This window comes from Oryctolagus cuniculus, chromosome 7, assembly GCF_964237555.1.
Source record: "Oryctolagus cuniculus chromosome 7, mOryCun1.1, whole genome shotgun sequence".
Classification (NCBI taxonomy): Eukaryota; Metazoa; Chordata; class Mammalia; order Lagomorpha; family Leporidae; genus Oryctolagus; species Oryctolagus cuniculus.
The window spans coordinates 45,381,854-45,409,318 of record NC_091438.1 but is presented as its reverse complement, the minus strand read 5'-3'; the positions used below and the strand labels follow the sequence as shown (position 1 = coordinate 45,409,318).

At 45.5% G+C, this 27,465-nt stretch overlaps 2 long non-coding RNA genes across 3 annotated transcripts; one reads left to right on the top strand and one right to left on the bottom strand.

Annotated features, from left to right (window-relative positions):
* Nucleotides 1–2,197: 2,197 nt before the first annotated feature.
* Nucleotides 2,198–26,359, bottom strand: LOC127493750 (uncharacterized). 2 transcript variants are annotated; one of them, XR_007924282.2, is made up of 3 exons: nucleotides 26,268–26,359; nucleotides 4,641–4,724; nucleotides 2,198–4,423 (listed from the first exon to the last, which is right to left on the bottom strand). It is a non-coding gene; the product is annotated as an uncharacterized lncRNA (long non-coding RNA). The 2 variants fall into 2 exon arrangements; XR_007924283.2 differs by lacking the exon at nucleotides 26,268–26,359 and adding an exon at nucleotides 7,537–10,787 and having other exon boundaries at nucleotides 4,641–4,744.
* Nucleotides 14,698–20,105, top strand: LOC138850396 (uncharacterized). The gene is made up of 2 exons (XR_011390113.1): nucleotides 14,698–14,833; nucleotides 19,564–20,105. It is a non-coding gene; the product is annotated as an uncharacterized lncRNA (long non-coding RNA).
* Nucleotides 26,360–27,465: the final 1,106 nt, after the last annotated feature.

Genomic DNA, 27,465 nt, shown 5'->3' with positions numbered 1-27,465 from the left:
GGGGAAATATCCTTGTTCTCTACATTCAAGCCTCACTCTCAGTATCTTCCATCTCCAACGTGCTCCTTACCACTGGAGAAAGAATGAATCATCTGATAGCTGACATGCCTCCTTTTTCAAATATTGACATTAACGTGATAGAAAAAGAGGCTGACGTTGGAAACTGAGCCTTTGAAACTACAGCAAAGAAACAGCAAGCCTTGACAAGTGGGAGAGACGGGAGAGCCGGTGCTAGGGCTGGGGCTGGGGCTGGGGCCCCGGGGTGGCCTGGTGCACACTTCGCAGAGTTCTGATACCCATCTGCATAGTGGTGATTACAGTCTCACCAGTGCTGCCCAACCTGGGAAAATCCAGCAGCAGAGTGGGTTCTGAGACTAACACTGAGATTGCAACTGCCATCTGCATCCATGACTGATCTATGTTCATCAAAATAGCCCAGGTGTTCTCAGCTGATGAGTTGATATAAATTTCAGTGTGAAAGGTAAATGTGCAGATAAACTCTACTCTGCTTTATTTGTGAAGGCAGTTCAAAAGTTCATGGGAAATGGAATTAAAAATATGAGTTTATTTTGATGTAAAACATTTTGGTGCAAATATTTTTTCATAATACATGGAAAACACGCATTTAAAAAAAACTATGCATGGATTTCAAAATTTATTTCACACCAAATTAAATCGACACCTTTAATTCCGTTTTCCAAGAATGGTTAAAAACTATTTACTTTCATTTTATTTAAAAGGCAGACACACTCACACACAGAGCGCTCATCATATGTTTGTTCACTCCTCAAATGCCTGTGACAGCCAGGGCTGGGCTAGGCTGAAGCCAGGAGCCTGGAACCAAATCTGAGTCCTCCACATGGGTAGCAGGTAAACAAGCACTTGAGCCATCATCTGCCGCCTGCTGGTAAGAAAGCTGCATCAGAAACAGAGGAGCTGGGGTTGGAATCAGGCGATCCGGAGTGGGATGTGGGAGTCTTAAGTGATAACGTAACTGGGAGGGAAGTGTGGTCATCTTCTTAGAACTATACCTAGGGATGCCTGAATCTGTTCTCTTTATACTAAAAATTTTTTAAAAAGCAATAAACCAAATGCTTGCCCTGGAAAAAAACCTTTTTGAGGTGCCCTCATATAATGGCCCCAGGGCAATATTTATTGAGAAATGTTGCAGTTATTAAAGTATTTGAAAGCTCTCATAATATAATCTTACGCTACGTCAACGGATATTCTATACAATAATTATGTGACTGTTCTTCATGAATGTTGTAAATATGTGTCATTCTCATGTAAATCACATGTATTATTTTTATTCACAGCACATAATCCGCATCTAAGAAAAAATATGCCTGATCAGAGACACCCAGGAAGTAACCTACAAGTCATCTACCCTACCCTGGAGCACATGACCTTTATCCTGGGCACGAATTCCACTTGAAAAATATCCAATTAATTTTTGTCTTCACAGGGCCAGTGTTACACTGTAACAGGTTGGGCCATCACTTGTGATGCTGGCATTCTATACTGTAGTGCTGGTTCCAGTCCTGGCTGCTCAGCTTCCAATCCAGCTTCCTACTGATATGCTTGGAAAGGCAGTAGAAGATGACTTGACTGTTAGGACCACGGCCACCCATGTGGGAGACCTAGACAGAGTTCCTGGCTCTTGACTTTAGCCTGGCCCAGATCTGGTTGTTGTGGTTATTTCGGGAGTGAGCAAGTGGATGGAAGATCTCTCTCTCTCTCTATCTCTCTCTCTCTCTCTCTCTCTGTCTTTGTCTCTTCCTCTGTGTCACTCTGCCTTTCAAATAACTAAAAACAAATAAATATTTAAAAATATATTTGCTTTCAGGCCGGCGCCGCGGCTCACTAGGCTAATCCTCCGCCTAGCGGCGCCGGCACACCGGGTTCTAGTCCCGGTCGGGGCGCCGGATTCTGTCCCGGTTGCCCCTCTTCCAGGCCAGCCCTCTGCTGTGGCCCGGGAGTGCAGTGGAGGATGGCCCAGGTGCTTGGGCCCTGCACCCCATGGGAGACCAGGAAAAGCACCTGGCTCCTGGCTCCTGCCATCGGATCAGCGCGGTGCGCCGGCCGCAGCGCGCCGGCCGCGGCGGCCATTGGAGGGTGAACCAACGGCAAAAAGGAAGACCTTTCTCTCTGTCTCTCTCTCTCACTGTCCACTCTGCCTGTCAAAAAAAAAAAAAAAATATTTGCTTTCATATATATTGACTAGTGGGACAAAAACTCATCAGTGTTTTTTATCTTATTTTTCAACATCATAATGCATACTTGAGGTACTATTGAATACAATTATGTTATCAGATGTACACATTTTACTAGACAAAGATATCCCCTTTTATCTCTTACTGAAAACATAAATTTGTGAGACTTTAATTTTTTCCTCAACCTTAATGTAAGGAAACATTATTCAAATTTCTTTAGCAAAATTCACTGTATTCCTTCCATTATTAGATTAAGAAACACCTATGCTCTATTCAAATAATTTTGGGAAAGGTAGCTCTAGAACAATGTTATTCAACCCCCTATTAGCTAACAATACATGTACACACGTTGATTAATGGATTCTCTACACAAATTATAATTTAATTTAAAGTACAATACTATAAGTAACAAAAATAAAAGTATGAAGAGATAATATTTAGAACTACTTCCTCTTTGAGTCATATTTGTCAGCTTCCAGTATTGTGTAGAGTCTTCTATGGAGACCAGAGCTGTTTTAGATGAAAATGGAGCAAAAATTACCAGGGCCAAACCCTCTGCAGACCCCAGGGGCCAATAAGCCATGTGGTTGATGCAGTATCAGGTGTGGATATCCTCCAGACCACACGAGGGCAGTGGTGGAAAGTCCACTGGATGAGGGACTCTCACCATCAACCTAGCAGTGCTCCTCTTCCAATCCAGCTCTCTGTTGTGGCCTGGGAAAGCAGCAGAAGGTGGTTCAAGTCCTTGGGCCCCTGCACCTGCGTGGGAGACCCGGAAGAAGCTCCTGGCTCCTGGTTTCAGATTGGCCCAGCTCTGGCCATTGTGGCCATTTGGGGAGTGAACCAGTGGTTGGAAGACCAACCTCTCTGTCTGTCCCTGTCTCTCTGTGTAACTCTATCTACCACAAGTAAATTAAAAAAAAAAAAAAAAAAAAGCAGTGTGGCATTGAACACTTTTTTGAACTTCATCTTAGACTTTTGAAAGTAGAAACAACCTCAACAACAACAATACATGCTAAGTTGTTCTGAAGGTTAAGAGAAATAATATATTTGAACATAGTTTGTAAATTATAAAATACTGTATGAAATGTTTACATCCAATAAATTACAGGACTCACTGATTTCTTGTGCATTGATTCCATTTCCTATTGATCTCTTGGCTTTTGCTTCATGTATTGATGTTCACATCTGACATTCATTCTCTGTCATTCATCTGCTTTATTCTTCATTTCTAACTCATCTCTTTTCTCTCTGTGTTAGTCTTCTTCACTGCCTATATCTCACTGCTTGTTAACTCAGTGCCAGCACACTTCTAAGACCTTAACATCTTCTCCCTCAATCTCTACAAGGATGGTATACAAGAGCATTGTGTCCATGTTCCTTGTACAAACCAGGAATCTGAGGTTAAGAATGTGTTCAGGGTTACAGAGCTGTTAAACTAAAGCACTGAGCCTGAGTTTACATTATCTGCCGCAGTTGGTCCACTCAGAAGATGGAAACCGGAGCTGGCATTGTGGCATAAAAGTTAAGCTGCCACCTGCACTGCTGGCATCCCATTTGGTTGCTGGTTGGAGCCCTGGCTGCTCCACTCCGGATCCAACTCCCTGCTAATGTGCCTGGGAAATCAGTGGAAGAGGGCCCAAGTGCTTGGGCCCCTGCTACTCATGTGAGAGACCCAGAAGAAGCTCCCAGCTCCTGGCTTCGGTGTGGCCCAGTCCTGGACATTGTGGCCATCTGGGGAGTAAATCAGCAGATGGAGGGTCTGTCTCTCTCTATCTCTACCTTTCTCTCTGAAACTCTGCCTTTCAAATAAATAAATAAATCTTTGAAAAAAGAAGATGGAAACCAGGGGATATGTTCAACAGAGGAAGCTCAATATATTAATATACATTGAATAATTAATATATAAGAAGGAATTACTATGATGCATAATTAATATAATACATAATTATCAATAATAAAAGACTAATGTAATATAGAAGGAAAAGGCGGAGGGAGGGAGATTAGTGAGGACTAACTTGGAGTGGGTTCTTACCTCATTGGTGGTTCAGCCACCGGTGAGCAGGGTTCTCTGGTCTGGTTAGACCAGGGAAGCTCTGGAGGCACTAGGAAGGCAATAGGCCACTTTCCCAAGGGCAAGGCAGGAAGCAGCTGAACCACGGTGCCTTGGGTGTGGACTGGGAGCCCATGCAGCAGCGGGGACTGAAGGCCTGCAGAGCACATGGGCCGCAAGGAGGCTTGGAGCGGAGTCGCAGTTCTGTGTGCACAGTCCCCACTGCCACCTTCCACACGGGTAGACAAGCCATGCGCTGCTCAGGCCATGCATGGGCTTTGGTCTCGGCGCTGGAGAGCTGTGCCAGGGCCATTCTCATGCAGAAGCTACACAGACGTGGAGGCATCGGGCTGAGGCTGGCGCCACACGCTCACCTGTACCTGCTTGCCTCGCCTCTCTTCCTCTTGCAGGGACTCCTGCAGCGTCCTCTGTGTAGAACTCCTAGCATGGTCTTCACCCTAAAGGAGGACTCCCATTGCTTATGGCGGGGAATATAGATATATATAGATAGTCTCTCAGTTTGAAGATGTGACACATGAATTAATAATTGATTTTCTCTCTTTCTCATAAACACACACACACACAGTGCCACCAATACTTTTGAAATTCATTTTTCAGGTAAATCAACTAAAAAGGAATGGTAATTTTTGTTTTAGGACTCTTAAGGTTGGCAGCCATTAGGAGTCCACAAAGTTAAGCATTAAACTAAACTTTGCAGCACTAGCCATTGTTTGGGGAGTAAACCAGCAGATGGAAGATCACTCTCACTTTCTTCAAAGTCTCTCTCTCTCTCTCTGCTTTTCAAATAAATAAGATAAATCTTTAAAACAAAGAAAAAAAGCCTTTTCACTTCATATTAAGATGAGTCCTTAAAGAATTAAAATATTACAAATTATTTTTATAAAACTGAGTATATTGTATAATTTCAAAGTTGAAATCAACTTTATAATTATGATACAAATGAAAACTGCAAAAGGAAATATTTTAAAATGTGTTTCCATAAAATTGACATTTTCTCTATGGCTAATATCTAACCACTCTAAAAGCCAAAAAAATACACTGGAAGAAAGTTTGTATCTCAAGTTTGCCTAATTTCCCCCAATAGAGCATCACAAATCAACACTAAAATGACCAGCAAAATCCTATTAAACGTTGGATAAATTATATGACCAGGCAGTTCCCAGAAAATGAAATAACATGGTTCTCTAAATAAAATATAATCAAATTTACTTCCTAAGAGAAATTCAGATTAAAATTACTTTGAGGTACTATTTTTAACCCATAATACTGTCAGAAAATAGCGAATTTAGTAACACAATGTGTTGATAAGTTTGTGGAGAAACATGGTCTCCCACATGTGAGAAGTGAAGTAAATCATTGAAACTTCCATGGAAGAAATGTAGAATGTTGTTCAGATACAATATTAGGTAGCCTTTGAGTTGGTGAGATTGAACTTGGGTTCTCCCTATACTCCCAGAGAAATGATCTACGAATAATGTACTCACTACAGCATTGTTTGGAAGAATCAAATTTGGGAACTCACATATATTGACAGATATATGTTATATATATATATGTGTGTGTGTGTGTGTGTGTGTGTATGGTTTATATTTTCTTCACAGAAGAAAAAGCATAAAGGTTTGTATGTGCTTTCATGTGTATAAAATATGGCTGAAATGATATATATAAATTGATCCCTATTGTCTGTAAGAACTGGAGTAACGGGGTAGAAATCTCACTATGTATCCTTCCTAACTTTTGATTTTGGGACCAAGTGAACATATAATAATGAGAGTTATTGGTAATTTAAAGGAAACCTGATGGGAGCAGAGTCTCAGGGGCGGGGCCCAGGACTGGGCCATCATAAACAGCGACTCCTTTAGTATTTATATTAGCTAATTCTTGCGATGTTGCCTCAGTTTCCCTGCCACCAATGAACGTGGCAACCAGGGAAGGCAACCATAATCTCTGCCAACTTTCATAACAGAAACAGGAAAACCATAAAGCGGTGGGAGCAGGGCTGCTGCAGAACATGAACTGTTAGTCTGGACGGTGCATGAAAAACAGATTTTTTTTTTTTTATTTGACAGGTAGAGTTACAGACAGTGAGAGAGAGAGAGAAAGGTCTTCCTTCTGTTGGTTCACTCCCCAAATGGCTGCTATGGCCAGCGCTGCGCCGATCTGAAGCCAGGAGCCAGGTGCTTCCTCCTGGTCTCCCATGCGGGTGCAGGGGCCCAAGCACCTGGGCCATTCTCCACTGCACTCCTGGGCCATAGCAGAGAGCTGCAGTTGAAGAGGAGCAACTGGGACCAGAACCCGGTATCCATATGGGATGCCGGCGCTGCAGGTGGAGGATTAACCTAGTGAGCCATGGTGCCAGCCCGATAAAACAGATTTTAAAGCTGGGTTCCCAGCCTGGACAAGCAAGTGAGTTTGGGAATTGTTGACAAAAAAATCATTTTTCAACAAAACAAAACAAAAACAAGCAGTAGCTATCTCCATTCAAGCAATCAGTTAACTTTTATTTTTAGTATCTACTGTATCTCAGGAGCTGTTGCAAGAGCTTGAGATATGTTAGTAAACAACAGCAACAACAACAAAAACACTTTGCTTTTCCAGACATGACACTTAAAAATTTTATTTCACTTTCTGTCCTTAGATTTTTAGCTCCATCATCAACAGAGAGAGATGAGTAAAGCCCCATCTCTGACGGCTGCTCAGGAGGTCTCCACCAAGCCTGGCCTCGGTAGGCAGGAGCCTGCCTGAGTATGCTGGTTCCATATGGCTGCTGTGACAAAAGTATCACCAACTGCATGTCTCGAAATAAGAGAAATACATTCTCTCGCAGTTCTGGAGGACAAAAGTGAGAAATCAAGATGCTGAGAAGTCATTACGCTTCTCTAGCCTCCCCAGGACAATCCTCCCATTTTGCCTCCTCCAGCCTCTGGAAGCCCTAGGAGTTGGCTTATGGCAACCCAACTCCAACACCTGCCTCCATTTGCACTCCAGTAATGGTTCCCTTAATCCTTTTATTTAATTTTTAAAATTGACACATAATAATTATATATATGTATGGGTACCAGATGGTATTTCTGTACATGTATACATTGTATAATGCTCAAATCAACTTAAGCCTTCACAATCTCCTCAAGCATTTGTTATTTCTTGGGTTTTTTGTTTGTTTGTTTTAAGGATTTATTTATTTTACTTGAAAGGGGGAGTTGCAGAGAGAGAGAGAGAGAGAGATCTTCCATCTGCTGGTTCACTCACCAGAAGGTTGCAACAACTAGGGGTAGGCAGGCCAAAGCCAGGAACCTGGAACTCCATGTGTTTCTTCCACATGTGTGGCAAGGGCCATCTTATCCTGCTCTTCCAGGCACATTATCAGGAAGCTGGATTGGAAGCAGAGCAGATGGTGCTCCAACCAGCACTTATATGGGATTCTGGCTGGCAGGCCACAGCTTAACCCACTACACTACATTGCCAGTTCCATGTCATTTCTTTGTGATGAAAACATTCAAGATATTTTCTTCTAGCTTTTCCAAAATACATAGTACATTATCTTAATCACAGTACATTATCTTAATCAAAATTCCCCCTGCTGTGCTATAGAACATCAGAACTTACTTCTCAAAGGTATTACGTAGTACTGTTGACCAGTGTTTTCCCTTGGTCCCTCCTTTGCACTCCCCCCAGCCTCTGGTAATCATTATTCTACTCCCAACTCCTGTGAGGTCAATATTGTTAAGTTCCACATGTGAGTGAGATCATGAGTTATTTGTGCTTCTATGCCTGACTTGTTTCTCTTATCATGATGACCTCCAAGTTGATCCCTGCTGTCTCAAATGATAGAATTTCTTTCATTTTTCCAGTTGAATGGTATTCCTTTGTGTACTTATATCACTTTTTATTTATTCATTCATCAGTTGATGGACACTTAGGTTGGTTCCCTTTCTTGGCTGTTGTGAATAGTGCTGCAACAAACATGGGAGTCCAGAAGTCTCCTTGACACACTAGCTTAAATTCCTTTGGGTATTTACCCAGTAGTGGGGTTACTGGATCACATGGTATTTCTTATTGTAACTTTTTAGGGACCGTTCCTACTATTTTGTACTTATTTACTTACTCACCAAGAGTGTATAAATATCCCTTTTTATAGTTTTAAGTCTCACATCTAAGTCTTTCATTTTGCATTGATTTTGTAAATTGGGAGAAATAAGGGTCTAGTTTCGTTCTTCTGCCTTTGGACCTTCAATGAGTCCAATACTATTTCTCCTCAGTGTGTGTCCTTAGCATTTTTCTCAAAGATCAAGTTGCTGTAGATGTTGGTTTAGTCCTGTGGTCTCTATTTTGTTCCATTGGTCGATGTGTGTTTTTAACCAATGTTATGGTTTCCTGGCTAGTTTATACTTGAAGTATATTTTGAGACCAGGTACTATCATTTTCCTGCTTTGTTATTTTCACTCAAGGTTATTTTGGCCTTTTAGTATTTTTTGTAGCTCCATATGAATTTTAGGATTCTTTCAAATAATTCTGTTAAGAATGTCATTGATATTTTGATAGAGATGACATTAAATCTGTAGATAATTTTTGATGCTATGGACACTTTAATAATATTGATTTTTCCAATCTGTGAATCTTTCAATTTAAATTCACAAGTGTTTTATAGCTTTCATTGTAGAGATAGCTTACCTCTTTGGTGACCTTCATCCATTGGTTTTTGTAGCTATTGGAAATGAGATTTAATTTTTTTCTTTTTCAGGTAGTTCACTATTGTATGGAAATGTGATTTACTTTTTTGTATGTTGATTTTGTATCTTGATATTTTGCTGAATTTTCTTACTAATTCAAATAGATCTTTGTTGGAATACTCAGGATTTACTATTTATATAATATTATGTCATCACAAACAGTGGCAATTTGACTTCCTACTTTCTAATTTGAATGCCCTTTATTTCTTTCTCTTATCTCATTGCTCTGGCTAGAACTTCCAGTAGTATGTTGAATGCAAATGGTTGAAAGTGAGCATTCTGACATCCCTTTTGAAGAGTGATAACCTGAATATTTGCTCTTTTAATGCTAATTCAAAATTCCCATCCCTCCTCTGTGTATTTTCTCTTTTTTTTTTTTTATTTGACAGATAGAATTAGACAGTGAGAGAGAGACAGAGAGAAAGGTCTTCCTTCTGTTGGTTCACTCCCCAAATGGCCACTACGGCTGGAACTATGCCGATCCAAAGCCAGGAGCCAGGTGTTTCCTCCTGGTCTCCCATGCGGGTGCAGGGGCCCAAGCACTTGGGCCATCTTCCACTGCCTTCCCAGGCCACAGCAGAGAGCGGGACTGGAAGAGGAGCAACCAGGACTCAAACCGGCGCCCATATAGGATGCCGGTACCGCAGGCAGAGGATTAACCAAGTGAGCCACGGCACCGGCCCCATCCTCTGTGTATTTTCAAATAGTCTGTCTTTAAGCTCACTGATTCTTCTATTTGTTCTATTCTACTATTGATGCCTTCTACCACATTTTTCATTTTGCTAAGTATACTTTTTAGCTCAATGGTTTGTTTGATTTTTTTAAATAATTACTTCAGCGTGTTAAATTTCTCTGATAAAACAAGAAATTGCTCCTCTGTGTTTTCTTGACATTTATTGGGTTTCCTTAAAACAGCTATTTTTAAATTGTCTAGATGAGAATTAACACATATTATTTGCTATATGGTTGTTCTGATTCCTTATTTGGTCTGTTGGCTGAGGTCATGGTTTCCTGAAAATTCTTGATGTGTATTAGTATACAACAGCTGCACATTGAAAAATTGGGTATTTATTCTGTTCTGTGTAATCTGGCTTTTTTGTGTCTGTATTTACAGAAATTCTAAAGTGCCTGCTCATGAAGTTATTTCAAAAAATGCATAGAAAAGTGGAATTAAAAATAAGTTTATTTTCATTCAAAATATTTGAAATTCTTGCACAGGTGTTAGTAATATATGTTTTTGCAGACCTCATACTTTCTCCAAGGCTATGGCTACTGCTATTATTTTGGTTCTAACGCCTATGAATCCATACCTGATGTGTTGCTTTGATTCCAGGCCCAAGTTTATCTCAAATCTGCAGTTGATGTGCTGTTCAGAATGGACTTCAAAGAGGTGCAGGCCTAAAAAGATAGACTGGGGGCCGGCGCCGCGGCTCAATAGGCTAATCCTCCGCCTAGCGGCGCCGGCACACCGGGTTCTAGTCCCGGTCGGGGCGCCGGATTCTGTCCCGGTTGCCCCTCTTCCAGGCCAGCCCTCTGCTGTGGCCAGGGAGTGCAGTGGAGGATGGCCCAGGTGCTTGGGCCCTGCACCCCATGGGAGACCAGGAAAAGCACCTGGCTCCTGGCTCCTGCCATCGGATCAGCGCGGTGCGCCGGCTGCAGCGCGCTGGCCGCGGCGGCCATTGGAGGGTGAACCAACGGCAAAGGAAGACCTTTCTCTCTGTCTCTCTCTCTCACTGTCCACTCTGCCTGTCAAAAAAAATAAAAAAATAAAAAAAAATAAAAAAAAAAAAAAGATAGACTGGGATGCCAGCGCTATGGCAAAGTAGGTTAAGCTTCTGCATGTGCTGGCATACTATATGGGCACCAGTTGGAGTCCTGGCGGCTCCACTTCTGATCCAGCTCCTTGCTAGTGGTCTGGGAAAGCTGTAGAAGATGGACCAAGTGTTTGGGCCCCTGAACCCATGTGGGCGATCTGGAAGAAGCACCAGGCTCCTGGTTCAAATAATCTAGGCCATTTGTGGAGTGAACCAGTGGTTGGGAAGACCTCTTTCTCTGTCTCTCCCTCTCTCTCTCTCTGTGACTCTACCTCTCAAATTGAAAAAAAAAAAATCTTTAAAAACAAATGAATAAAATAAAAAGACAGACTCTTCCTGCTTGTGTCTGCCTGGGGCCAGGGCAGGCCTTGATGTCTCATTCATAGTCACCAGCCTCTGTTCAGGTGCTAGAGCATTTCTCTCAATACCAGCCTTCACCATGGAGGAACTGGCCCCAAGCATTTAACAGCAATTTGGTGTCTCCCTCCCTCTTATTTCCCCAAGAAGACAATGACTCTGTGTTATTCTGTCTGAGCTTGGGAAAGGGACAAGGTGGGCAGTTCCACAGGTACCAGTGCCACAATCCTGGTCACACCCAGAGCCCAGAGACCTCCAGCATCAGTGCAGCACAGTGGCAGCACCAAGGCCTGCTGTGATGGTGGGGAAATTGTGATCCAAGACCACTGCAGGCAGCCACAGGTGATTCTGGCTGGAATATAGTTTTGTTCAACCAGAGCTGCAGGTCTCTGCTAGGGACCAGGACATGTTCACAGAGACCAGTGGAATCCCCTTGGTGTTTCATTTCGATGACCCAGTACTAAATTCCATCTCACTTCTTAGCAGATGGAATCTTTCTCCATACTCTGCTGTCTGATGTTGGGGAAAGGGTTGTGGATGAAGCACCTGCCCAGGCTAACGAGGGTACAGAGGTTCAAACTGGGTGCATGGGCCTCAAGGTAGGCTCTACAGGGCTCTCTCTACTATTGGATTTCAGTGTGGCAGGAAGGGAACTGGGTTGCAAGTCTGAGGTATGGAATTAATGTCTTCTCCCTCCTGCTTACTCTCCATACTCTGCTTTTTGGAATTGAAAAAGCAGGGCAGTGATGTGGGCAATCCTGCCAATTCTGCCTTTTTCAACACATCCTTTCCTTTGTTTTTTAAATGCATTTATTTAATTAAATAAATAAATAAACAGTGAGAGAGACAGAGAGAAAGGTCTTCCTTCCATTGGTTCACTCCCCAGATGGCTGCCATGGCCTATGCTGTGTTGATCCGAAGCCAGGAACCAGGCGCTTCCTCCTGGTCTCCCATGCGGGTGCAGGGCCCAAGCACTTGGGCCATCCTCCACTGCCCTCCTGAGCCACAGTAGAGAGCTGGACTGGAAGAGGAGCAACTGGGACTAGGACTAGAACCCAGTGCCTATATGGGATGCTGGCGCCGCAGGTGGAGGGTTAACCAAGTGAGCCATGGCACCAGCCTCAACGCACCCTTTCTTATGATTATGTAAGACCCAGGAATTGTGATCTCTTCCCTGATTGCTTTAGTGCATGAAATGCATTCACATTGATGTGTCTGTGGGGTAACTATGGCTGGAGGATCTTATTCTTCTGTACCCCTGGAGACGACATTTTAATTCAAGAACAAAGACAATACACAAAGATATAGAAAATAAAGACATTATACTGTGCATATATGTGAAATTACTGCCAAAGGAAAACAAAATGGGTCTGTATAAAGATAATTAAAGTGGAAAACAAAGGGGAAGATTATCATTTTAATTGGGAAGATGGGGTGGTATCTCATTGAGAAAGTAATATCTAAGTAAGGACTTGAAGTAGGGAGGGAGTTAGTCATGGGGATATCTTGGAGAAGACAGACCAGCAGCACAAAGGGCCCTGGGTGGTGTATGTGTATTTATGTATGCAGTGTGTGTATCTGTTAGGTAGGAAGTCAGAAATTGAGCCTATTTGTGTATGAGAAGGGCCTGAGACCCACACCTACTGTGGAAGCTCCAGAGCCCAGCATCTTGCACTTCAAAGTCCTGCCCAGACCCTGATGACCTCCCAGGTGGTCCCAGCCCTTCCCCAAGGAAAGCTCCCAGGGGAATTCTCTCTCCTCAGGACCAAAGGGGTTACCTGACAACATGGGGCAATAAAACCTTCTCAGATGCCCTAAGGGAAGCCCCCCCTACTCTGCCCAGGCCTTAAAACCTAGGGAGTGCAAACATACTATGTACTCAGCCCTCTGCCTCTCTGCTGAGCTGCCCGCCTGGCCTGCCCAGGTGTATTCTCTCCACTCAACCATGTAACCTCGCTCTCCCCCAGAGAGAGCAACTGAGTGCTCTCTCTCTGTCCCTTCCGTTCTGACGGATGCCCTATCCCCAATAAAGCCTTATCACTCTGCTGTCTCACACCTGAATTCTTTCTTGAGTGAAGACAAGAATCCCACGGCTTCCACAGCTTTCCCTCTGGTAACATATCCATGTGTGCATGTGTGTGTTCATGTGTAAAGTGCATGTGTGTGATATATAGGAAATGTTCATGTATATACTAACACATATGTTTAACTTAGTTTCTATGTACCTTACTGCATTCAGAGTTTTTATAAGAAAGGGAATATACTCATATATTGTTTCTTGCTTTTACCATGTCACACACAGCTTAAAGAACTTTGCATATCATCTACCAACAGACTCCACACTTCTTTTAGCTATAATAATATTCCATCAAATATTTGTAAAGTAAAATCTCACTAAGAGGACATGAGAATATTCGCATCATAACATATGCATCAGCAATCAGTGAATTTTGGCAATTTGCCATGGAAATGCCAGGCTCTCATGATATTCTGGTTGACATTCTTTTAGTTTTGTATAAACACTTCTTTATAGGTACACTGCCATTTATACCTCTCTCTCTCGTTCTCCTGCCCTGTATTCGTCTCAGAAGCAGCTTATTTCTTACAGATCAAAGCCTCCATCTAAACTAAAATGCTGGACACTTTTGGAGATGGGAAGGACTCCAGGCGTTTTCCTGAGAACAGCTTTTAGGTATGACTCTAAGCATGGCCACCTGAAGAAGTCAGGTAGACAAAGAAATTCTTGGATTGTTGCTATGGAATAGGAGCACAGTTCACACGTTCTAAGAGTACTGCTCTAAGTCTCAGCGGCTGGGCTCCCTGCCCTGGATCCACACTTCAGAGTCTCTTTCTGGCTCTCTCACTCATGAGCCTTCCCACAGGATGACGAGCCCATAGCTCCAATGCACAGGCCCAGAGCTCTTGTCATCCTCATTCCAGGACCTCAGAAATCCTTGCCCAAATGGCCTGAGACCATTGCACTGTGTCCATTCTCCTGAGGACCCACTTGGCCAACGCTGCTCATCTCTAACCTTCAAAGGCCAATAAAGGGGAAATTCAACATTTTGAGAAATCTCCCAGAAGTTCAAGGTGCTACAACCAACTAATCTTTGACAAATGTGCTAAAAATATTCCTTGGAGAAAGAAATAACCACACTACTTATTATTCAATAAATAATAGCACCATTTAGATTAAATGATGTGGAGAAAATAGGTTCTCCACCTGCAGAAATTTCAAATGAGACCCTTGCTTTATGCCCTATTTAAAAATCAACTTAAAGTGGTTCAAGGATCTAAACGTAAAGAATTTTTCTTTTTGTTTGAGAAAAGAAAAAATGGCGTGAAATCAGACTATGTGGCCAGCAGGGGGCACCAGTGAGTCAGCCAGCCAGTCACTGCTCATAAAGAGGATTATGGTGTCATAGAGGCAGGGAATCTCATCACCTTGGCGCCAGGAGGGTGGGGGTGGGGCGCAGCTGGCTCAGAAGCCTTTGGCTGCTGATAGTCATGGGCTCACTAGGCTGCTGAGGAGGATTGGTCATCACATCTGCTGGAAACAGTCAAAGGCGGGCAGCGTCTGTGAGGAGCCAAGCATGGGAATTGCGAACTGAGAAGAGTCTGAAAAGCAGTGTGTGGCCAGATCAGGTGACAGTGAGAAGCCATGTCCTCCGGGTCCCCTCCCCTTGTCCTGTTCCTTTCCTGGGCGGCATTATGCAGTGCGTTAGACGTCAGAGCGCGGCAGGCAGGAGAGCAAAGACGCTGTGCTCCCGAAATTATCAAGCAAGAGGCACGGTCAGACAATGAGGGAAATCAGAGTTACTATAGAAGTGTACATATTTACACATTGAGTACAGGGAGCTTCAAGAAAGAGTATTGGGGCCTGAGTCTCTGGGTCAAGGGCCTTTCCCTCAAGGGAGCGATGTCTAAGCAGAGACTTCAGATTTGAATCATATGCAGTGAGGGTGTGGGGCGTTCAAAGATTCAGTAAGAGGTGAGCGTAATTCAGCAGGGACCTGCTGCGACCCGGCTGCTGTAAGAGCGATCAGCAGCTGGAGCTGAGGCTGAGCTGGGAGGCAGAGGTCAAAGACAGGGCAGCCTAACCAGACACTGCTGCACTGGAAGTTGGTCCTATGTGGGTCCACACTGGAGCAGAGCAGTAAGCAGGCCTACGAAGGTGGCCCTAGCACTGTGCCACAGGTGTTCCATGACATGATTTGGCAGATTTCTCGGGGCAGGCTGTTGGGCACCAGGTCGGGGAGGAAAGCACATGGATCTTGGGAAGAAGCTTGTTCTAAGAAGAACTGTATTGTAGGAAGCAAGTTGGCCCAGGATGCAGGTTCACTGGGTGAGAACTAGGATTGTGAAAGTGGGAGGGTTAACTACCCCTGAACTCAAGGATGGGCACCATGAGGAGCCAGGCGAGAAAGGATCTTCCAGAATAAAGGGGCACAGACACAGTCTATCCAGTAGCAGGGCGCAGTGGTGGCAGTGCTGGCCCGGGAAACAGGACTTGTGTGGGGGATGGAGAGGCTATTGAACGCCCTGCCATAGCCCTCCCCATGCTGCCGTGGGCACAGCCTGCTTTACACAGTTGACAAGGCACGACCTCTGCGTTCAGGATCTGTTTCCAGGATCTGGCCACAGAGGGCGTGCAGCAAGGATGGGAGCAGCAAAGGAAGTCCCTGGACAGGAGCTCTGGGGGCTCTGATGTCTCCACAGCCTCTGGTCCTGGGATGAAAATAGCTTCTGTAGAAACAGCCCAACCCACCGTGGGAAGGAGGGATCCTAACCTGCTGGAACCCCACATGACAAGAGGTTCTTCACTGTCAGTTCAGGGCACTGAACTTTAGGGTAGACACAGGTAAACCATAGACATAGAGGAGGAGAGAAAAGCACGGATAGAATGAAAGACTAGAGAGCAGAGAGAAAAAATAGTGAAGGGGGCAAAGACAAAGAACAGCCACAGAAAATAAAAATAGAAAGGACTTGCTCCTTCCCTCCTCTTAGAGCCTGGTCTTAGATCTGGCTCCTAAGGGAGTAGATTCAGACAATAACATGACAGAGACAGATACGGGGTCCGCTGAACACACCCACACACCCAAACACAGCCATTTGGGGTGGCCAGGGTGCCCAAGCACCGCGCACACACACAGACACCCTATGCAATAGCCTTGAACCTCACAAAGGCCGCTGAAAGCGAGGCACTCACAGCCTTCTCTCTCCCCTTCGCCCTGGTTTCAGGTTGACCTGACTTTCCCCTGCTCCTGTGTGTCTTGCCAGGCTCAGCTCTTCCTTCCTGTCCTTTCCTGGGCAAATCAGGGCATCTCGGGGTGGATCTGCCCCTCAGCCTCTGGGCAGCTCCCTTGACTTGGGAGCGGGAACTGTGTGTTGTGCCCCTGCCCCTCCTCTTACGAGTCCTGTGCCAGTGTTTCCCTCTTGAAACACAAGCAAAAGCCTCTTTCTGAAAGACAGGCGAATCCTGAACACCAGGCACACTCAGAGTCATGGGAAATTAAAGCCCAGGAATCCCATGTCCCAGGAAGTAACTTTCTCCTCTTAGCTGGGAGCTACCCATGGCCAGGAGCTTGGCATGTGAAAGGATTAGGCCTGCTGGCAGGGGTCTTGCCATAGGACTCTCCTTCCTACATTTCTTTCCCTCCTGCAGCTTTTGTTTAGGTCTTAATGGGGTTAGCTCCACCTACTCCTCAGACAGCACCAAGGCAAGGCCCCTGGATATGTGTCAGGGCCTCTTCCCACAGAGAAAGCCCGAGATGAGGCTCTGGTTGTGATTGTTCAGAGTTGAGACAGGGAAAGGCTGGGCTGGGGCTGGGCCACAACTTGTCAGTCTTACAGTCACTGTCTCCAGTGGGTGGAGGCACCAGCCACGCCTGGCTCAAGGGAACCCAGTCCACACAGCATGAACTGGATTTATATGAATCCCCAGATGAAAGAGACTTGAGTCTCAGAGCCTGACACCCATCATCCAGGACAGCCAAGGCCCTGGGTCTGCTCCAGCGTCATGGGGGTGGTTCTGAGAGCAAGAGTGGCATGTGACAGGTGTCCTGCAGCACCCATCCAACCTCAGGGGGGAGCTATCAGCTTTCTGGGGAGATTTTGGTGTGAGGAGGGGTTTACTGTTCCTCTCCCTGGGAGTGTCCTCAGCTACAGGACACAGACATGAATAGAATAGACAGGAGATACGCCACATGGTGTGTTTGGCGTAGGCATGGCTGAAGGCCAGGGAGGAGACAACAGCAGTTGATCCACTGGCCGGAGAGACAGAGGCCAGAACAGAGGACGCACCTTGCATGAGTCCTCCATACTTGCCCTCATTCTAAAGCCCGGTAAGCAAGTATAAATAATCCCAGTTTGATCCTGCTTGACAATCACTGTCACAAACCCAAAGTTCTTGCTGTGCATGGACAGAGTATACACACCTGCACCCCCCCACACACACACACAGACAGGAGTATGTGGTTACGTGAGTGATTAGTGGAAAGCCCACAGCAATAAGCAGTATAGTTTTATAAAGTAGTTTGGGTTAAAGACTTTTCTCAAAAGTCCTGTGGGTTTCAGAGGCTAGAGGGTGGTAACACTTCCCGCCAGCAGTTGTCACTCGAATTCCCACACCCATCTTTCTCCACCCAGGTGACAGGGCTCTGACAAGACTGGCACCTCCAGCACAGGGTATGTGGCCCTGTGGGGTGATCCCCCGGTAGATGTTACAGCATCATTCACCACCACTGCCACCCCACCACACACACACACATATCTCCCCTAAGTGTGGATCGTTAACAGGAAAATGGCATGGAGAAATTATTGTTGCCTCAGTTCTTTGTCTCACATGGAAGAAGAATTCCCAAGTGGACGGCAGAGAGATTTAAAAGTATTTATTAGAATCAAGGACCTCCAGCCAGAGTGGCATGGGGGGGCATCCAAGAGAGGAAAACCCCAAGGGGACTGGTGGCAGTCAGCCTTAAGTACAATTTTGAAGGGGAAAAAAAAAAAAACTTGATGATTAGATTGGCATTCAGTTAGCAGGCGGGGACAAAAAACCATCCAAAGACCTCATTTACAATTCTCCATCCTGTCTGGCCTGCTAAGGGTGGGGTAAATAACTTGTTTTCACAGTAAGCTGTGAGCTCTGGAGGAGCTCCCTTGCTCTTCCATGGTAAATTTGGAGAGTCCGAAGGAAGGAGGGCAGCCTGCTTGTTCTTGCTAAAGATAAAGTTGTGAGGAAGAAAACAAGTATTTTACACTCCAAATTCCACTGGGATCCCCTGACTATTAAACCATCTGACTCCTCACAGGATGACCAACCTTGTCCCTGCCCACATGCCCATGGATCCTGGCCACTTGTAGGCCCTCTGCTCTGCTCTGGGGTCGTGAGTGACATTCAAACTTTCACAGAAGCCATAGAGGGCCTTTTCCATTGGCCTGTATCTAGGAACCTTCCAGGGAGAACCTGAGTTTCTGGGGCAGGAGAGGGATGGGTTGATAGAAGCAAAGAAAGGGTGGTTTTGTGTTTCTCCTACTCCTACAAGAAATCAAGCAGTTATAAAAGTGAAGAGCAGTTCACTTTGAGAACACCCACTGGTTCCGGCTCCCCACTCCTCACCCCTGCCAGCTGCTGCTTTGTAGAGGAAGAGAGAAAAGCTGAGAGGTGGAGAGCTGCCTGTGCCCACCTGGAATCGAGCCTGGAGCTCAGGCACCACAATGTTAAGAGCAAGGTCCTTCCCATCTCATCCTGCTGCAGCCACACCAGCCACAGCAAACTTCTCCTGCGCTGAGTGGCGTGGGGTGAGACAGGGCATTCCGGAAGGGTGCACCGGTTGGTCACCCAAAATACAAGAATCCTGTTGCGCCTGGGTCCTGAGTGCCACATTGGAGACCAGAACAAGCATGTGCCCTGGTGTGGGACAGACTGGCTTGAATCCACTTGCAAGCAACTGAAATAGGTTTCCAAAGCTCACTGTCCTCACTAGCGAAGCGTGTTGAAAATGCCTGCCTCTTAACTGGCCATGATTATTATACAAAGATGACCTTTGTGACGTGCCTGACACTTGACTCAGAATCAGGCTACTGAGGGTCACACTCATTCCTTACTAGCTGAGACACCTTAGGCAAATCCCTTCCATACACTGGTCTTTCAATGCCTTGTCTGGAAATGGGTTTGTAGTGAAGAACAAACATTGACTCACTTGAAGGCACAGACTCATGGGGCTGACTGAACCACGTGAAGGGCCCAGCTCTACTTGTCGTGACCTGGTCTGAGTCAGTACCCTCCAGATGGATGCAAGTGGGTATCCAAGGAGGACATGAAAGCAGGTCCCCAGTTCTCTTGCTAACAAGGAAATTCTTTTCTTTCTTTCTAGGACCTCCAAATCTCTGAAGATGTGTGACCAACCGAAATGCAACGCCTGCTGCCCATCCAAGCCCCCCTGCTGCCCATCCAAGCCCCCCTGCTGCCCATCCAAGCCCCCCTGCTGCACCCAGGCCAAGTGCTGCTGTTTGGAGGCCAAGCCTGAGTGCACATGCCTGAGCAAGGACTCCGAACCCGCATCACCTCCCACGCAGGAGAAGAGCTCCCAAACCCAGCAGCAGCCCCAAAGTCCACCAGCTGCCAACAGGCCGGCCGCCGCGGGCCAGAAGAAGCCAAACAAGTAGCTTGCCTTTGGGGCCATGTCCACCTCATCGCGGGGTAGGGTTCCTGAGGGCCAGGCCTGATCTAGGTTTAGGAAAGCTCTTTCCTCACAGACCACCGTTTCCACCCAATTAGAAGCCCCCATGTCTCTTCACGGCCCCCTCCCCTAGGGAGGTCCCCCCAACTGGAAATGGAAGGCTGAAGAGTTTAGAATGACCTCTCTTAGTGATCCTGACGTTTCAACAGCACCGAAATAAAGCGCAATACAAAGAACACTGCCTCTCTCTGCTCCTTGCCTTACCTGTGAAGCCCCCGCAACACTCTGGCCAAAAGTCCAAGACAGTGTTCTGAGCATGTCCTCAAGGACCAAGGGGCGAGAGAGCTATCGTCCTGGAACACAGGCCTCTGCCGAGCCAGAGTCAGAGAGCCAGACTCATCTTGGTTTTAAATTTAAAGTCCTGTATTCCAGGAAGCCCAAGTGTAAGAAGCCCAATGCTCTTGGGTCCCTGTGGGTCGTATTTGACTCCAGACCAAGCAATGACACGAGTCCCTTGGGGTCATTCCTTTCCCCCACCCTGGAGATTCTAGGCCAAGGTAGAGTTCCCAGGACTCAGCCAGTGCCACGGCCGGCAGCAGGTGGGGAAGCCTCTGGCAGCTACGCTGGTTTTGGCCTGAGGGCAGCAATCTACAGTAAGTGGTTCCCTCCCTCTGAGGCCTTATTTCTTCTTGTGAAAAAAGAGAACAATGGTGTGTATTTACCTCTGAGGGTTTTTAAAAAAAAATTTTTTTTTTGACAGGAAGAGTTAGTGAGAGAGACAGAGAGAAAGGTCTTCCTTCCGTTGGTTCATCCTCCAAATGGCTGCTACGGCCAGCGCGCTGCACTGATCTAAAGCCAGGAGCCAGGTGCTTCTCCTGGTCTCCCATGCTGGTGCAGGGCCCCAGGACCTTGGCCATCCTCCACTGCCTTCCTGGGCCACAGCAGAGAGCTGGACTGGAAGAGGAGCAACCGGGACAGAATCCGGCGCCCCAACCGGGACTAGAACCGGTGTGCCAGCGCCGTAGGCAGAGGATTAGCCTAGTGAGCCACGGTGCTAGCTACCTCAGAGGGTTTTTAATGGGAATGAAAAGGGGTAATTCAGTTCAAATTCTTATCAGAGGGTCTGGCACATAGTGGGTTTCAATGTGTGTCCATCACTAACTTCTCTGTGCCACTCGGTGCCTATTCCCCTCTGAAGAAGACACTGTGCTCTAATAATTCGTCCACAAACACATCCTCCATTAGTCCAGATGGGCAGATAGAAATAGGGAAATTACCCTTATTCGGCATGCCTGTTAGCTTCAACTTACTTCCACTGTTTTGATGTGTAATAGACAAATCACGTCTAAAATTTTCCAACACCCCTTGGTTTTCCCTCCCTCACACTTCTCCCTGCCCACTAATCCTCAGCATGGGGATTAGCTCAGTCAGCCCCATGAGAATCAGGCCACTTTTTCTTCCTACAAATTAGTTTGCCTTTTCAAGGCACATATGTGAATGGAAACATACAGTATGCGTTCTACAATTTTTTCTTTACATTGAGAATTTTTTCAAAGCAAGTCTCCCCCGACCCCTAAAAGCCACATAGAAGAGGTAGCTAAAAACTGTCATTTCTATTCTGGTAGCATGTAGGATTGATAGATGTGGTGTTGACAGATGTACTTGGGATTCCAAAATTGGGATTTCCTGAAAACAATGCACCAGTGGCAGGCAAAATACCTCATTTTGCTTAGTTTGCAGGAGAAGATTCTGACCCATGTGGAGGCACAGTCGTGTTAAGAGGCTGGAGGGATTTTGTAGCCCTACAAAGATAACATAGGAATGAGCTCATGTTTCCCTCTAGGATGGCGGTCATTTCCCTAACATGTGGCACGAGGGGTTAAGCCACCACCCACAATGTCTGCATCCCGTATGAGCACCGATTACAGAGTTCTGGTGCCCCACTTCCAATCCGGCTCCTTATCAATGTGCCTGGGAAAGCAGCAAAAGATGGCTCTAGTACTTGGTCCCCTGCTGCCCATTTGGAAGACCCGGATGGAGTACCAAGCTCCTGGCTTTGACCTGAGCCAGCCCCAGCCACTGGGGCCATTTGGATAGTGAGACAGGGGTTGGAATGTCTAGCTCTCTCTGAGTGTCTCCTTCTTTCTCTGTAACTCTTGTATTGCAAACAATTCTTTAAAAAGCTAAGGCTCAGATTTCAACATGCAAATGAGAGTTCATAAAGCACAAGAGACAAGCCATTTCTTTTCCACGCCTCGCTGGTGGAGACTGAACTGTGGTGTGTTCCAAACTTGCCAAGGGCAACGCCCCATCCCTTGGACGTGAACTTTAAAAAGAATAGGACAGCGGGCTTCAGGAGTTTCCCAAAGTGGCTGTGAGGTGTAAGGCCAGGTGGCGCCACAGTCAGATTCTGAGAAACCTTGAGTGGGAGAGCACCCAGAGGTCTCCCAGGCCTGGCTAGGGAGGGGCTCCACGTGCCCCTTAGTGGTCCCGGGAATGAATGGTTGGCACACACTAGTCAGTAGAAGAGGGTTGCCACTTTTATCAGGCCCAGCTACTGGGTGGCCTCGATGCAGGGGGCAGAAGGTGCGTGTCCCTGGCTCTCTGCCTTGGGAGCCCCCAGCTGACAATCACCCCTGAGCAACTGTGTTGGAGCAACAACCTACATTGTCCCACAAGGCCAGTCTCCAAGCTTTGCCCAAATGCGTGGGCAGCTGTCACACCCAATGGGGGCCAGGAGAGACCCAGGCAGAGTCCTGTGGAAAGACAGTAGTGGGGAGCCTTTCAGCTCCCTGTGCCCTGTGGAGATCTCCAGAAATGGGTAGTAATTGTCCAAGAACCCTGTCCTCCACGGTGGGTGAGGCTGCTGCAGGGCTGTGCTGGCACTGCAGGACCAGGCAGCTGGGGAGATGCCAACCTTCACCCTAGGCCCCGGCCCCTCTCCCCTGCTACCCCCTCGGGCAGCCCTCCTGGCCGCCTCTCCCACACAGAAGCACCCCCACAGGATGCTCTCATTGTGGGGGCGCCAGCACCTCTGCCTCCTCCAGGCCCAAACACGTATGCATGCCTGGCTTCTTACACTCAGCAAAGATAGTCTGAGATTCAAACATGGTGTTGCATGTAGCAAAGAGTTCCTTCTCTGAGTTGCTAAGTAATCAATACCCTCATTGTACAGCAAACGCTCTTATCATATGTATATTCCCTATTTTGGTTATGTGTTAACCTATTATTTCCAATTTTTAGCTATTACAAATAATAAAACTGCTATGAATATTCACAGGCAAATCTTTGTGTAGAACATTCTTTCATTTCTCTTGAGCAGAAAGACCATGTTGTATAGTAGATATATACTACTATCAAGAAACTGCCCATTTTCCAAAATGACTGTGCCCTTGCGCGTTTCCCGTAGGAGAACGCGAGTGTTTTGGTAGCTGTACATCCTCCCTAACTTATCGTATCCTCAGTGTTCCTAGCACTGGGCATTCTGGTAGGTAATGCCAGTTCATCACAGCGTCACTGTGCGTTTCCTCCACAGTGGAGGGGGTGGGGCATCTTTCCATGCATTCCTTTTTCCCTTTGCTCCATCGTCTCCTCAGATATGCCCTGCGTGCGTTTTCTTTCACTGAGCTGTTTGGTTTCTTATAACTCAATTTTGAGGATATATATATATATATATGTATATATTTCTTGATATAAACCCTTTATCAGACAAATGACTTAAATATTATATAACCTTTCAATAATCACATTTTACCTCCTTTGTTGGTTCAGTCTCTGTAACTCTTTGTGCTGTTATTTTGCTGCTTACATTAGAATTTATTGAGTAGGTGTTTAATTTGCATGGTTTCCCTTCATGTTAACCATTTCGTTTAGACTCTAAGAACCCACAAGCAGTACACTTTATCTGATGCTTGTGCTATTGTTTTAATGTGATTTTCTTCTATACATGTTAAAGATTTCATAATGTATTGCTCCCAATTTTGCTTTAAAGGAGCATTTATTCTTCATCTAGGTTAAGAGATTATGAATCAGGTTCTTTGGTTTCTACCCCGGCAGTTGCTGTTTGGAGGTCTGTCCCTCCTCTGTGTGGCTCCAGAATCCACGTGATATCATATTCCTTCCTGCAGAGAACCTCCCGAAAAGTTGTTGTTGTGTGCCTTGGTATAACTTTTCTCATGTTTCTTCTGCTTGGGTTCATTAATGTTCCTGAATTTGTAGATTTAGAGGCCCTTCCTTCACCCCATCTTGAAAAATTTCCCTTCTATCTTATCGGGGGCTTCAACTGTTTTTACATTAGCCAGCTTGAAAATTTCCCACTCCTCACTGATATTTTATTCCTCATTTTTTTTGTCCCCCCAACCAAGTGTGATACTTCAAATCATTTCTACTCTATATCTTCAGGTGTACTAATGCTTTCTTCTGTAGCATCTTAAGTAGTCTTGTTCTCATTCAGTGTATTTTCTATTTCAGGCATGGTAGTTTTCACTCTATAAGTTTGTCATTTTTAGTTCTATTGACCATGGTCAATATTTTCTCCAGCTTATTGAATGTACAGAGTAAATTTATCATAATTGTTAGTTCAATATGCTCATCTACTAATTTTATGTGTTTTCTTGGTTATTTAAATTTTTCTCATTATTGATATTTTACAATGCCTTTGTATGTCTAGCAACTTTTAATTGGAAGTCAGACATTCTAAATTCTTTACCTTTCTAGGTGCTGAATATTTTTGCATCCCTGTAAATTTACCTGACCTCTGATGCAACTAAGTTGCTTGGAAAGTTTAATCCCTTTAGTCTTCCATACGTAGAACCAGAGAAGCATTTAATCCAAAGCTAACTTTTACCCAGAACACATATAAAATTCTTAGTACGCTATTGAAGCTATGTGAAATACAAAGTTTTCCACTCTGGTCTGTGGGAACAGGAAGTATTTCTGGGCCTGTGCGTTGCAGAAATTTTTCAGGTGGTTGTTTCTCCTGTCTGGGTTAGCTTCCTCACATGAACGTGCCTATCAGAACTCAGCTGGAGACTCCAGGGGAACCTTGCGCAGTGCTACGTAGTACCTTTTGTGCAGTTCTATACTCTCTGCTGTTTTACAAACTCTAGCTGCCATGGCCTCAGCTTCCCAGTTGTCTCTCCTCAACTCATGGAGGGTTCCCAGTCATGTCTGGATTCCCCTCCCTTCCCAGTGTCCTGCAAATTTTCCCTGAGCAGTAAGCTACAGGGATCATAAGGCTCACCCTGTTTGTGTCTCTCTGTCAAGAATCACTGTGATTCATTGTCTTATATGTCTAGTATCTTAACAACCGCTGTCTCATTTATATTGCACCACTCCCCTTTGAAGGGTAAATCTGGTATTTTTTATTTCGTCTTTGCCAGAAGTAGCAGTTCACTTAGTTTCACCAATCATTTGTTTGAGTGTCATACAATTGTTAGAGTCTACATCAAAAATAAATAAAGTCTGTGCTCTGATGCTTATAGCACAGAAAGTAAAGTGAACAGACACAATAGATAAACGTATTATAATGGTAGGATGCAATTTTCTATCTCCAATAACTTAATCATTGCTGGTGATAGAGCTTCTCTCCCCAAGTCTCCTTGGGCTCCTCCTTGAGTGCCTTCACACAGAGTGAAAATCAAGCACGGGTGCACTTTACTGAGGTTGAAGTGAGTATGAGTGTGGCCATTGACTGTGGGCCAAAGCTAAGATGGCTCAGGAGGCTAAAAATAAGGTGGGAAGCTTTTAAAAATATGTAGCAAAAAAAAGTATCTGGGGCTCTTTACAAACACTGACGAGAAGCTGTGCAGTGGTGGAAGAAATTATTTGGCATGAGATGGAAGATCTGTGAGATCAGAGCCTTGGGCCTGCCAACTCGTCCCTGAATCAGGAGGCAGGAGCCTAAGAAGAGCGTCCACTGCAATCTAAGATGATTATTTGTGGAGGCGGTGGGGGAGGAGAAGCCAACACAGCACTTTGTATCAAAAGCAATCATTTCAATGGCAGAGAACTCAGAACCGTGTCCCCAGAAGTCAAAATAGAGAATGTTTCTACAACACTTGGATCAATTGTTGCTTGTTTGCTTAAGCACTGGTTGAAGTAGTTGAGTTGCATTTGGGACAAGAAATACAAACCACATCTTTGAACACTGGAATCGGACTTCACCCAACCAAGATGCTCATATTGTGCAATTGCAGTTACACATACATAGTTGGGCTTCTTGCATGTGAGCTTGATAGATTGTTCCTTTTTCCCCAGGTAAAATCACACAACAGCCCCCCTGGCTGCAACTCTTTTCCCCTCCATCTTTGCCTACCTCCTGGAAGTGGGCAGTGAACTCCTCAGGACAGCTGGGGCTGGTGTGGCTACATCAATCCTGTGGAAACGCCAGGACTTACCTCTCCTTGCCTCCTTCCTTCATGCAGTTTCCGTCTCTGGTCTCACAGGATGTTAGATTGGCCTGCTGCTGGGAGTCCCTAAAGGCTGGGGCAGAGGATGGTTGTAGGTCATGCCAGGGCTGCAGACAGCAAAGGAGTAAAACTGCAAGCAAGCACAGAACAGCTGCCAACAGCATCAGGGCCAATGCAGAAGGGAAATGAAGCACTGTCTTTGTTCTTGGAAGCTTGGGGCTATTGATCAGGAGATTAAAAAGCCATATACCCACCATTGCCGCCACATGAAGAGACTGTGTAGGGATGAGATCTTGGGTTACTGGGATCCCACCCTTGTCTTCATGTTAATCCTCCTCTGTGACCATCTGTCATCCAGTAAGCAACACACAACCCCTCAGGAAGGGTCTGGAGCCGCATCCTTAGAACAAAGACTCTTAGCTTTCCAAGGAGATTTTTGGGCTCACTATAGAGAGAAGTCTTGTGCTTTCTGCAAAGCAGACTTAACTACATCACAGGTGTAAAGAGAGAAGGGGTTGAGGAGGAAGTCCTATACTGCCTGGGGTAAGCCACAGCTGACTATTGACCAGGAATTGGCTCCATTGTTTCCTGCCCATCAGAAGCAGTGATTAGATATTAGATTTTTTTTTATAAAAAAATTTATTTATTTGAAAGAGTTTCAAAGAGAGGTAGAGCCAGAGAAAGAGAGAGGTATTCCATCCTCTGGTTCACTCCCCAGATGGCTGCAATGGCCAGAGCTGAACTGATCCAAAGCCAGGAGACATGAGGTTCTTCTGGGTTTCCCATGCAGGTGCAGGGACCCAAGGAGTTGGGCCATCCTCCACTGCTTTCCCAGGCTATAACAGGGTACTGGATTGGAAGTAGAGTATTCGGTACTCAAACTGGTGTCCATATGGGATTCTGGTGCTGCAGGTCATGGCTTTAACCTGCTGAGCCACATCACTGGCCCCTGGATATCAGACTTTATGTTTATTTGCTTGTTTTCAAATGGGAAAATACGTTTACATTTTCTAACATGAAGAGACTCCTTCCTTCAGTAAGAATTTAGGAAGGTGTCATATTGAGCACACTGCAGAGGCCATGTGTCAAGGACAGTCTAGGGCACTAAACAGTCCAGAGCCTCACTCTAAGAACTTCCATTCTAGAAAACAAGCACACAGTAAATATCCTACATTCAAACAGAAAT